This window comes from Anabrus simplex, chromosome 1 (genome assembly GCF_040414725.1).
Source record: "Anabrus simplex isolate iqAnaSimp1 chromosome 1, ASM4041472v1, whole genome shotgun sequence".
Classification (NCBI taxonomy): domain Eukaryota; kingdom Metazoa; phylum Arthropoda; class Insecta; order Orthoptera; family Tettigoniidae; genus Anabrus; species Anabrus simplex.
The window spans coordinates 615623831-615637629 of record NC_090265.1 but is presented as its reverse complement, the minus strand read 5'-3'; the positions used below and the strand labels follow the sequence as shown (position 1 = coordinate 615637629).

The 13799-nt window shown below is 41.8% G+C and overlaps 1 protein-coding gene across 1 annotated transcript in view; it reads left to right on the top strand.

The window, feature by feature from the left end:
• Positions 1 to 13799, top strand: part of LOC136857206 (uncharacterized) — a 312308-nt gene that overhangs the window by 32232 nt on the left and 266277 nt on the right. The window lies entirely within an intron of this gene.

Genomic DNA, 13799 nt, shown 5'->3' with positions numbered 1-13799 from the left:
CATTCTTAAATCTCTAGCAGTGCCGGGAATCGAACCTGGGCCTCCAACGTCGTAGCTAATAATTCTAACCTTTAAGCTAGGGTGGTGAGCCTAATATATAATGACTAGCATTTGAAATTTAAACTAGACCAAAGTTAAGAATAATTTTCTTTTGGTCAATTGTTACGTTCGCACGTTCATAAAAGAAGCAATTATTTGCTATTATCTATTTCGACAGGACAGTAGTATTTAAGGAGCTGTACTACATTAATTTCCATTTTGCTAACACAGAATTTATGCTAGTTGTGCATAGATAGGCCAAGCTGCCCACCATTGCAGAAAAAATTCACTGAACCTCAGAACGAGCTCTGTGGAACCCCGATTTTGCGAACCACTTACTTAAAACGCGCTGAACATTTTTGCGTGAACGTTTCGAAAGATGGTACGATAAATGAAATTCCATCTCCAAATTTCATATTACTGCGAGTTTTGTCAAGAATCAGAAGAAAGTTACGGTTACTTCTTCAGAACAACACGGGGGTATTACCGTTTCACTGCACGTTTTCAGATTTTAAGTGACGTCATTGAAACCTGTGTGTGGTTTGAACTTAATGTGAGACAGTTTCACAAGTAAAAGCAAAGCAAAACCGCACACTAGTGAGGAATAACCGCACACGAACATTTAGCGATAATTGAGAATAGCAAGTAAAAAGCAAGGAAGCTTACAGTATGTGTTAGTAAAACTACCGCTGAGCATTCGCGGAAGATAGGTTAAAGATCCAACATGGTGCATCTCCATATCATTTATACTATGTAAGTAAGGGTGTGTTCTGTCCGAAGGCAGGTTCGAACCTCCACAGAGGTGTGCCTGAGCCGGAGTTTACGTACGGTAGGGTGGCCAGTTCCTTTCCGCTCCTCCATTCCCTTATCCTCTACCAACAGCGCGTGGCAACCCATCCAAGTCTTGACCATACCCAATGTTGTTTAACTTCGGAGATCTCACGGAATCCGGTGCTTCAACACAGCTACGGCCATTGGCTTTATACTATGAATCCTCTCAACATTGCAACAACAACAACAAATTAATAATGCATGTATTACATTAGCAAGATTATCGTACACAGCTACAACGCAGCCTTACTTATTTACTTCCTTACGTAACACATACAGTAGGTGTGGCACTACCGCTGAGCAATCGTGGATGCAAAAGCATGGAAAAATGACGTAAGACTTTTTTTTTTTTTTTTTTTTTTTTGCTGTGAGCAAGTAGCTGGGAGCCCCGGGGCGGAATTTTGCCCCTCTACTCATCTGTTTCCGTGGGATACCGATGAGACGGAAAATCACTGTTACTTGCACTGGGGGGGGGGGGGAACTATCTGTTTTAGGGGTGTGAGTCCCTAAATCAGTGGTGAAATCCCCGAACATCGCTATAAATTTGTTGTCAACTAGGGGCAGGAAGGGGATACCATTGCATTCCTAAGAAACGGGCGTTTTCAGGGCTGATTTTTAGAATTTAGTGATGGTTTAATTTAATTTGGAAAAGGACGAAATTATGGATTATAAGTGAGCCAAGGGCCTCTAAATTTATACCGGGTGTTAGGCTTCTTGGTTCTTATAATCCGTTTTAGCAGAGAGACTCCTGGGTCATTTGACTGGGCCGAAAGTATTCTAGACTTGGCCATCCTAGCAATTTTATTAATTTGGAACCGAATAGTTGGGATACGCAAGTCGTGTCTAATTTTAATATTCGAAACATACCAAGGGGGCTTAATCATTCTTCGTAGAGTTTTATTTTGGAAAGTTTGTAGCTTGCGTATGTGAGTCTTGGCAGTGTAGCCCCAGGCCTCACAGAAGTAGTGTAGGGGAACGATCCTTACTTTATGCTTGCCAGAAACGCACCAATCCGCCCCTAGAAGTATAAGGGGACGGTCATTTTTGAAAGTGTTGCCTGTTTGTCAGTTTAATTTGAATGAACGTAAACACTCCAAATCTATATTCTTAATAAAGCTTGTCGATATTAAAGTGGAGACATTGAGAATTTTCCTGCACTTGGTTTTGTCTCAATCCATTTAGTAGGAGCTGAGAAATATTATATTCTCTCAGCGAGGGAAATCCGAACAGTGATTTCAGCAACTTCTTTAGCCGGCTACGGCTACCACGCCCAGGTTCACTGTTTCTTGTTAACAATAGCGACTGTGTTTGGTACTTCGCTTTCTGGTCACTGTGGAGAATGCAAATATGTGTGGATATCTACTCTTTAGTCCCGTTTCCTGATACGGAATCGGGGATGATGGTGGTGGTGGTGGTGATTACTGTTTTAAGAGGAAGTACAACTAGGCAATCATCCTCTATATAACACTAATCAGAGGGAAAAAGCGAAGGGATCCGACACTTCGAAAAATGAAGATATCGGTCAAAGAAAGACAAGGGCCACGAAGGGCGTGAAATTGAAAGACTCCCTAGCCCTCGCAAACCTAATAGCGTCGGGGTCGGAAAAGAACAAGAATTGACCAAGAGAGGTCAGACAGGATAGATGAACGTGAGGAGCCTGGCACAAGTAAGTGGAAGCAATGCCAGGACTCAGCTAAGGGCCCCGTGGTCGCCAATCCACGCTCCGAAGTTCAGAGCCCCTGGGGTCCCTTTTAGTCGCCTCTTACGACAGGCAGGGGATACCGTGGGTGTTATTCTACCGCCCCCACCCACAGGGGGTAATCGGGGATGAGGTGAGATGAAATGATCTCGCAAGTTTTTTCACCCGGATGCCACGCCTGTCGCCAGTCTCATTTGAGGAGCTAATGAATGATGGTGAATGGAATTGGGTAAGGAGGTGGAAGTAATCGGGTTTGGCCTATGAATAGCAAATGCCCCGTCATTTGCCTGGAAGTGAAAATAGAAAACCACAGAAAACCAATCTAAGGTCAGCCGACTGTGAGGTTCGGACCAACTCGTCTCCCGAATACAGAGCTTGCCTCTATAACCTGCGCTGCCACACCGTTCGGTGTGTGGAATGCGAAGATATTCGGCCTAAACTCATTAACATCCTTCACGTGGGCATTGAATCCGAAATATTGTCTTTTGATTGCTGCTTCACTGAGATCTTTGAATTTGATCAGACAGTGCAAAATCCGCTGCACGACAGAGGACTGACATCAAGAAGGATTGTGCCAAAAGCTCCTCTGCACTTCATAGCCGGTGGAAATAAGAACAGTGGAAGCTTACGCTCCTTTCTGATGAGGTAACCTTAAGCTTGCACTCATACAACAAGAGCATTAGAATCTGAAAACGATCCGATCCGGTGAGAAATAGAAAGAGCTCCTCGCATCAGGAACAAGGGGATTCCGTCATGTTTGGGGGTAGGATCATATTTGGTCGACGTACGCCTCTAATTCCTATCCAGGTTAACACGACTGGTCTGATAGACAGAGACAATATCCTCCATCCTGTAGATACAGAATTTGCTGCCAATGTGGGCAAGGCCAAAGAATTGTATGTATGGTCTCTCTGAATTCTTCTTTGTGCTCAAAATATTTCTCTATGTAAATCCGTCAGCTCCGGTGATTGCGAGAAGTTAACATGGAAAACGATGAAATTATGTCTTCAGGGCAGCCGACTGCGGTGTTAGAGCCCATCCTTTCTCGAGTACAAGCTTAGATATTTATGACCTGTATCGCGGAGCCCATTTACTTATCGGTCCGACCACATCTACAGTATGTCTAGAACAGATGTTCAAAATATCGACCTTCTGCGGAATTGCACAACGTGGCATTTATACAACACTTTCAACTAATTTAATTCCTGAAAAGGTTACAAATCACAAATCCTTAGATATCTATGCTTGCGGGGGATTGTTGTTAGTACGTTCTTTCCCAATCAACTGCTGTTTATAGATTACTAAACACGAAATCGGGCATCCGCAATAAACTCAGACACAAGACACGTAAAATCGTACAAACACTGAAGGGAAGTAAAGGACGTGCATACTGCTTTAGGTACTAAAATACTCTGAAGTTATGAAGATAAGTAAAGCATATTTAGCAGTAGTGATTATTTGAGGGAAGTCCGCTTGTGTGTCTTGGAGGATGGACCTGCAAGATTGGAACCTTCCGCTCGCTTTGATGTCAGCTGGGAATCAAATGGTCATTGTGACTACACCATGGTCGACGTTTGGAACTCTGGGCCATTTGCCCTAAAGGCTTCTTTAACACGCAAAAGTGCAATTATCTGCAAAATGTTATCTGGCTTGCTCAACTTTGTTTTTTTAAAACTGAACAAGTTAGCACAATTTTATATAGCCTATAGTAACCGGAAATATATACATTTTCTAATGGTGAAAGACTTAAGTAACGGGTTGGCTGGTTCCCGTCATTTGACTTCATGTGCAAACATACTCTCAAAATGTCCCTGCCAGGCTGAGTGGCTCAGAAGGTTGAGGTGCTGGCCTTCTGACCGCAACTTGGCAGGTTCGATTCTGGCTCAGCCCGGTGGTGTTTGAAGGTGCTCAAATACATCAGCCTCGTGTCGGTATATTTACTGGCACGTAAAAAAAACTCCTGTGGGACTTAATTCCAGCACCTCGGCGTCTCCGAAAACAGTGAAAGTAGTTAGTGGGACGTAAAACAAATAACTGTTACTATTTTGTTGTTATTATTATTATTATTATTATTATTATTACTAGCAAATGTACCCGTGCTTCGCTACGGTATTCTGCATTGTATACGAATATTGAAGTAAATACTGTACATGCAGTAAATAAGATTGTTTTAAAATAGCACGTCTCTTAGCGTTATCCGAGAAACAATATGCAGAGGTCCCCATACGTTGTTTCCAGTGTAAAGTGCTTGTTACGGATTTGTGATGATAACGACAGGCTCACTTCCCTACTGCGATTCACAATCGAGTTGGGAAGTTTACATTATAATTGCAGGCCCCATTGCCTACTGCGCGGTCACAATCTATTTGGGGAGTTTCCGTTACAATTGCAGGCCCCCTTTCCTACCTCCAGACATATTACAAATTGAAGAGTTTTTATTATAATGGCAGGAAACTTCCCTACAACCAGTCAAAATTGAGTTGTGCAGTTATCATTATAATGATAGGCCCCTTTTCCAACTGCCAGCCAGCTTCCTGCCAGTCACACCAAGTTGATGAGTTTCCATCAAAATAGCAGGCCAGTATGCCTAATGCCAGTCACATTTTAGATGGGTACATCTGTTTATAACTGCGGGAACGCTTGCCTACAGCCAAAGACTGTATGCTGCATGCTCCCTTGCCTTCTGAAAGTCAAATCGAGAAGTGAATTATTCATTACAATGGTAGGCCTGCCTCATTAATGCCAGTTACACAGGAATTGGAGAAGGACTCCATTCCTACTGCCAGTCATAGTCGGTGTGCGGAGTACTGATTACAATAGCAGACACACCCTTTCTCGATCGCTACAAAATCGACATCAGTGAATATATATAGTTCGACATACGAAAGTATGTGCTTGTTTACAATATTGCAGACCTTCATTTACAGATTAACTGCTTCTAAACGGTACATCATATCGAGAAAAGATTGTACCATAAGACGCCGGATTTAGCGGCCTAAATTGCTGGTCATATGATATCTCATCTATTCATGGGTCAGATTGAGTTAGAAACTTGGGTAAAATTTGTGTAAGATTATCTCACATTGCATTGCTTTTCGGATAATTAAGTAACAGCTACATACATAGCATTTGGCTCACATATGGCTACTGGGTGGACCAATTTTCGTGTAGAGTATGATGATTCTATCTTTCCTCTAAGTGATGGAAGGTATGAATTATGTATGTGAAAAGTACTACTTTACTTAAGATCGAGAAATAGAGAAAAGTCAAACGTAAAATGGATATAAATACGACAAAAAGTCGTACGACCAAGGTTGTAGATCACTCCAAATTGAACGGGGATTGTGCCATCCGTTATGTGATGATACTTCCCCAAGGTCTGCACCATCATTAAAATTGCCTCCATATTTCGATATTCTTCGGGATAGAAAGGGAAAAATTTAAAGCTCTTGGAAGTTTTCCGCCCGTTACAGGCTAAGTCGTAAAATTTTGCCAAATTTCAGTTTTCTTTCTCGACTGGCAGATTATGCCGCAATCTGGGTTTTCAGTGAGAAGTGTAAAAAGTAGAACTTTCAAGATACTAAACCAAAAAATATGCAGATGATCATTATTACCCCTTAAGCGTGTAGCTGTACGAAAATTTCGACAAAATAGTCTATGTACAGGCACACAGTAGTTACGATTTTATTTACATAGATAAATAAGGAACCTGCTCCACGTACAACACCTTTTGGGCTATATCCGCTGGACTTAACCGGAAAAACGGACCGTTTATGATATCTCCCTTATTAATCCTCCTGTCGAAAAAATGCACATGAAAAAAAGTTTTAGAGATGGAATTCCATCATGTTTGGTCGATTTCCAGTCAGGTTGGTCTTGTACTGTATATATTCTGGAAGAGTAAAATCACCATTTCGGTTCCCTATAAACCGCCAGTCCATTCCGGGAACATGAAATGTTATTGACGATTAACACCTACCGTTGGACAGGTGGATGTTAATATAAAGTTTGACTCAAATATCTTCAGTAGTTTTCAAGTTGTAAAACATACGCTTTACACGCACCCGCTCTTGAGTTAAGTCCGGTGGGACTTGTACCGGAAAACGGTCCGTTAATGATATCTCCCTTATTAATCCTCGTATTGAAATGATGCACATGAGGAAAAAGGCCTAGAAATGAATTTCCATTACGGCAGCTAAATTTACATTAAGTTTGGTTGCAAAATGACGGTTTCGGTTTCGTATAATCCCCCAGTCAATTCAGGGATTCAGAAACAATACTTGCCCTAAAACCTACCAAAGGACAGATGGATTCTAAATATCAAGTTTGGTGGAAATATATCCAGTAGTTTCCAAGTTTTAGACAAACAGACAAACAAACAAACATACAGACACAAAAAGAGAATATATGCAGATGGTCATTATTACACCTGAAACGGATAACTGTACGGAAATTTCGCCAAAATTGTCAATGTACAGACATACTCTAGAAGTGTAGACCTTTATTTCGATAGTTACTGCTTTGCAACTGTACGACGTATCTACAAACGGACTTCACCATCAGACGCCCCTTTCAGTGCTCTACATGGTTGGTCCTATGACATCTTCTCGTATCTCCTTTATTTATGGGTTAGATTGAGTTAGAGTCATTGAATGGGGTGAAATCTTGTACAGTTTTTGAATGCTACTTTATATTTTTGATTCTCATGTGACAGCTAGAATCATAAAATTTGGCTATAACATTGCCAATGGTCATGTCAATGTGCGTGCCGAATGTCATGATTCTACCTTTCCTATAAGTGTGCCAAATGATAACATATACGTGTAAAAGTACAAAATCAACTTGTGTTTAATGTATTAGGGATAGAAATACGACGAAAAGTCACAGGACAAAAGTTGTAGATCTCTCCAAAATGAAACGCAATTTGCTTTGTGACTTTTGATACGACTTACTGATTAGCCACCAATTACCCCGAAACGAAGGTCTGCACCGCCGTTAAAATTGCATCCATATTTCGGAATTTTCCTGGGCCAGAAGTTATACATTTGCATAGCTTAGAATATTTCCTCAAAGGAAAGAGTGTACAGCATTCGGGATTAGCACTCGCATACATACGTGGTAATTAAGGAAGAAAGTAATACAGTTTAGTAAGTTGAAATTAATAGAAAATAGATTATAACAGAGGACATCCGGATGACGACAAATATATAAATACCAAGTGAATGTATTGGAAAATCAAATGCTCCTCAATAAATTATGCCGGAGTGAGTTATGGATATAAGAAAGCGGTAATCGGAGAGAAATTTAGGCGCAGGGATTCTTAGGTAATCAGATAAGAAGATGAATATTTGTGTTATTACTTATGCTATTCGAGGACGGTTATAACCTCCAATGATATTCCGCCAATATCCCGCAGAATGGCCGATTGACGACTCTCTTGCTTTCTACCCAAGGAACAACCACGAATTTAAAGGAATGATGAGGAAAATGACAATACGTTACTTCCCTGCTGGCAAGCAGTCAGAGACGTTGCCATGGTAACCCATATATTCGTTATCGCTCTGTCGGTCCCTCAATGCCGAGCATGGTATCGGCAGAAAATAGTACATTTCTCCGTCATTTGAAGAGTAAGGTAAATTATGAACACAACGAAAGTTGTTTGTGATGAAGAGACCTTTCACATACGGTCCACAGAGTTTGCAGAAAATCAATAGTATAAGAGAAAATGGAGGAAGACCGTTGTGGTTTTCCTATAGACCCCCGTCTTTTCAAAGATTTTAAAATGATATGCATATCGAAACCTTCCCCGGGGTGAGTATACTCTAAATATGAAGTTTGGTTGAGATCTATCCAGCCCTTTCGACGTGATGGTGGAACAAACAAACATTTTTATTCTTTTTATTTTGCTAGTTGCTTTACGTCGCACCGACACAGATAGGTCTTATGGCGACGATGGGACAGGGAAGGGATAGGAGTTGGAAGGAATCGGCCGTGGCCTTAATTAAGGTACAGCCCCAGCATTTGCCTGGTGTGAAAATGGGAAACCACGGAAAACCATTTTCAGAGCTGCCGACAGTGGGGTTCGAACCTACTATCTATGGATTCGAAACTGTTTATTTTTTATTTTTTATTATTTCTATATCTCACCCCCACCCTTTGCTCCCCACCTAAAAGGGGGCTCTACCGGGCGAGTTGGCCGTGCGCGTAGAGGCGTAGAGGCGCGGCTGTGAGCTTGCATCCTGGAGATAGTAGGTTCGAATCCCACTATCGGCAGCACTGAAGATGGTTTTCCGTGGTTTCCCATTTTCACACCAGGCAAATGCTGGGGCTGTACATTAATTAGGCCACGGCCGCTTCCTTCCAACTCCTAGGCCTTTCCTATCCCATCGTCGCCATAAGACCTATCTGTGTCGGTGCGACGTAAAGCCCCTAGCAAAAAAAAGGGGGGCTGGACTTTAAAAATTCTAGAGTATTACTTTTCAACTCAGCGACCCCGAAAACTATGAATTCGACACTATTCTCGATTATTATTGTAACTACCCCCCCTGACCCTCTCCCTTAAGGGCGCTAGGGATGGCTTAACCCCCACAGTGCTCGTCTCCCGATAGTAAGTGATACGTGTACCAAGTTTGGTTGAAATTGCTCCGGTGGTTTAGTTGGAGATGTGTCATTTACACACACACTTCCATTTCTATATATAGTAAGATTTTTACACTCGTTCTTCACCCCCTTTCCATCCCCGCCCAAAGGAGTCCTATGAGTGCCTTACACAACAGTATATTCTTTTCCCAGATATTAAGTCTTATTTGTACCTATTTTGGTTGACAGCTATGCCCAAACGTACATGCATAATCTCACTGCTCTAGAATCCTGGAGCTGACGTTGCCATGGTTACGGCAGTTCATTTCTTTATCCGATTCCTAGAGCAGGGGTAGTGTGGTGCCAATATCTCCGTAACGGTTGGTTTTAGGGCCTTAAAACATGGTTTTCGGGCCCGTAGGGCTTACCGAGTTTTGTTCTTTGCGTCAAGAGGATTAAATTGAGCTTTGTCTCGTCCTTATACGACAAATTCGATATTTTGCCTATAATAGTATAAGAGAAAATGGAGGAAAACCGTTTTTCCTATAAAACCCCCGTCTTTTCAAAGATTTTAAAATGATATGCATATCGAAACCTTCCCCGGGGTCAGTATACTCTAAATATGAAGTTTGGTTGAGATCTATCCAGCCGTTTCGACGTGATGGTGGAACAGACAAACAGACAGACAAACAGACAAACAGAAACAATTTTATTTATATAGATTATTATTATTATTATTATTATTATTATTATTATTATTATTACAAGTTGCTTTTACGTGGCACCGACACACAAAGGTCTTATGGCGGCGATGGGACAGGAAAGGGCTAGGAGTGGGAAAGGAGCGGCCGTGACCTTAATTAAGGTACAGCCCCAGCATTTGGCCGGTGTAAAAATAGGAAACCACGAAAAACTATCTTGAGGGCTGCTGACAGTGGGATTCGAACCCACTATCACCCGAATACTGGATACTGGCCGCACTTAAGCGACTGCAGCTATCGAGCTCGGTAATTATTATTATTATTATTATTATTACAAAATGTCCCACTTTTATATTATTATTAAAGGTTCAAGAGAGTCCTTTCTCTTGGTCTAGTTCTTCTTCTTGCCCTATTCCTCAATGATTGGGGTTGGTACTTAGTGTGTATTTTGCCCGGTTCTGTGACTAGATGATTCGTTTATCTCGGTGTCCTAATAAGGAACAATGGGGGCTGCTTGGCTGAGATAGGAGACATCTTACAATGGCACGCAATGTGACGGCGAGGCTAAGGAAGATTTGATAGGACAGAGCCGTCACTAGCAAAACCAAAGTCATGCCCGGATGCATCAATTTCGGTCACGTCTTAACCGTGATAAAATGGATAGCTTACCATGCTTAAGATGAATTTCTGATGCATCAAGCCCGGTTTTGAAATTTGTGACTTTTTACTGCGGTTAAAAGTTAAATAGTCGTGAGCGAGCGGTTAAACGGGCTAACCGAGGCTTAAAGGCCTACTTACGATACATAACCTCACGAGTAAGTTGTATATTAGCCTACCTGAATCCGAAGTGTCGTGATGTTATCGTTCAAATGGATTTGGCACCACATATCGTGTATCTACAATATCTTGAGGATGATGAACAGAGAGAAAGACTGTGGCGTCCTTGTTACAATTAATAGGTGACCTACTCGAGTTCCCAACTCATAGAAATAGTCCTGTTTCGTCAAGAAGTAATCTAAGTCTGTGAGCATCTCAGTTTCAAATGCACTAAAATTTGGCGTTCTAGTTCGCCCTTCCTTTTCCATATCGGCTGATACCGATAACCTAAACTAACCTAACTAAACAAAATTAATTCTTCTTAGAAATAAAGTGTTGTAATAGAATATATGGTAAAAATGACTACAATGATGCTGACAAGGAGGAAAATTATTATAAAACTTTTAAAATATAAGTGTAAAATAATATTCGCCCTAGAAATAAAAAGACAACTGACAATTTCAGGCAGAACGTAACTGGGAACTGGATAAATTTGAAACATATGACTGTCGAAAAGTATCACTGCCTTCTGGACAAATTAAGACAAGTGACTGCCGAACTCATCACTGTCTTCTGAATACTACTTTGAATTATTTACGAGGTAAAACAGTTGAAATGGCGTGTGGCTTTTAGTACCGGGAGTGTTCGAGAAGTTTGGCTCACCAGATGCAGGTCTTTTGATTTGACTCCCGTGGGCGACCTGCGCGTCGTGATGATGATGATGATGATGATGATGATGATGATGATGATGATGATGATGATGATGCAGACGACACATACACCCAGCCCCCGTGCCAGTGAAATTAACCAATTATGGTTCAAATTCCCGACCCCACCGGTAATCGAACCCGGGACCCCTCTGACTAAAGGCCAACACGGTAATCATTTAACCATGGATCCGGACTCCCGAGGTGAATAATAGCGAGAAAAACGAGCGTCAAGAAACAGCGTTTTTGGAAACCAAGGATTAGCAATTGTAGAATAGGTTAATGACAATACCACGGTAAGAGTTTTACCACGGTTTCGTAACGCCTGATATTTACAGAGGATGATGCACCCAGGCATCAGGCTGGCATACGTTGCGCTTTTCCCCATCGCCAAACATTGGCAATTAATAAAGCTGACAAGAGGATTGAACCGCTATTTTGTTTTACGTCGCACCGACACAGATAGGTCTTATGGCGACGATGGGACGGGAAGGCCTAGGAATGGGAAGGATGCGGCCTTGGCCTTAATTGAGGTACAGCCCCAGCATTTGCCTGGTGTGAAAATGGGGAACCACGGAAAACCATCTTCAGGACTGCCAACAGTGGGATTCGAACCCACTATCTGCCGGATGTAAGCTCACAGCTGTGCGCTGCTAAACGCACGGCCAACTCGCCGGATTGAACTGATTGGAGATGTGGGTGTACCACCGAGTCCTATGAGTATCCTGGACCCAGCACTGGACGAATGTTTATGTCCTAGAAAAACTCATGGTCATTGACACAGTGGCCACACATCAAGAAGGGCTGGAGCTGTACAAAATTGATATTGTATGATATTCTTTGTCGGTTTGGCAACCTCAGTCATTTGAGGAAGAATACATATTATTATTATTATTGTATTTATACTGAACTTAGTCTGTCCAAGTACCGCTGCCAACATTAAAAAGAGAACACTTAAGATATGGTGTTCCTGAGATCACTGAGCAACGATTTCTATGTTCGAATTTTACTAACAACAATTGTTTAACTATAAGCTTCCGTGGCTCAGGTGACAGAGCGCCTTCCTCTGACCGCTGGATACCGCGGTTCAAATCCCGGTCCCTCCATATGAGATTTGTGTTGGACAAAGCGGAGTTGGGACAGGTTTTTCTCCGGGTACTCCGGTTTTCCCTGTCATCTTTCATTCTAGCAACTTTCTCCATTAACATTTCATTTCATCTGTCAATCATTTATGATTGCCCCAGAGGAGTGCGACAGGCTTCAGCAGCCGGCACGTTTCCTATCCTCGCCGCTAGATGAGGCTTCATGTACTCCATTTCTGACCCGGTCAAATTACTGGAAACAACCTGTGGATTTTAATTACTTAACTGTGTAATTGTGTGTGAGAAAAGTGTCCTTGATATCATTGGGCAACGATTTTTATGTTCGAATTGCACTAACGACAATTGTTGTTCAGTTGTTTCTGGAAAAAATGTACATGCGGAGAACTTATACGTTACTAGGTAGTCATTCATGTTTTGAGCGTTTGTAAGCTGCAGCGAAGCGTATGAGTACCGCCAGTAAGATGAATCTATTGTTTAGAGCTTTAGAGTACATCTTCATTAGAGGATTGAACGTTGTCTTTTTAAATAGCCGCACTCTGCACAATAAGCCCAGAATTTATTGCAGTATCATATATCTCTTTATTCGTATCGAACCCTGCTCGTAATCTCTATACCTGAAAGCGCTAAATCCCATACAGTATGATAAGCAGTTCGTGTCCCTTCACTACTACCGGCTTGAAGCACGATTTCTGAACTTAAGATACGAGCAGTGAATGTACAAGATAAGCATGGGAGCTTTCTCTGGAAGTTCCGGTTCGCTACCGTCTTTATAAGTTGTACGTAACCTTTGCTATCCACCCACGGAGTGGCTTATTGCCATCCTGTAACTCTTGTATAATATTGAAAGATGATTGTTATCCTGATTGGTGTTGTTTTGTATAAGGACCTTAAGAGACCTTCGATCATCAGCTCTTTGTAGTAGTCTGAACTCTTTGATAACCTCCGTTCAGAGTGGAGAGTCTTCTTCTTCTTGTTCCATATCCTCATTGAATGTCGGCTGTCCTCAGGGCAATCTGGTTCTTGTTCTCAGCAACTCGGAAAAGGGCCATACAATTTTCGAAGATTCCGTAGTCTTCCCTTACTTCTCCTTCCTTCAGTTTTACCTTGTAAGATAAGCTGAAGGAGTCTATACTTACCATTTCGAATTATATGGTCAAAATACTCAAGTTTCTTCTTTTTGATGTTGGATTGGAGTGCTTCAGTGTTACGTATTTTGTCAACCCATGGTATTTTGAGCAGACGTCGGTAGCACCACATCTCAAAGGATCTAAGTTTTTTGGTGGTGTTCTCTGCTAGGGTCCAAGTCTCGGCACCATAAAGTAAG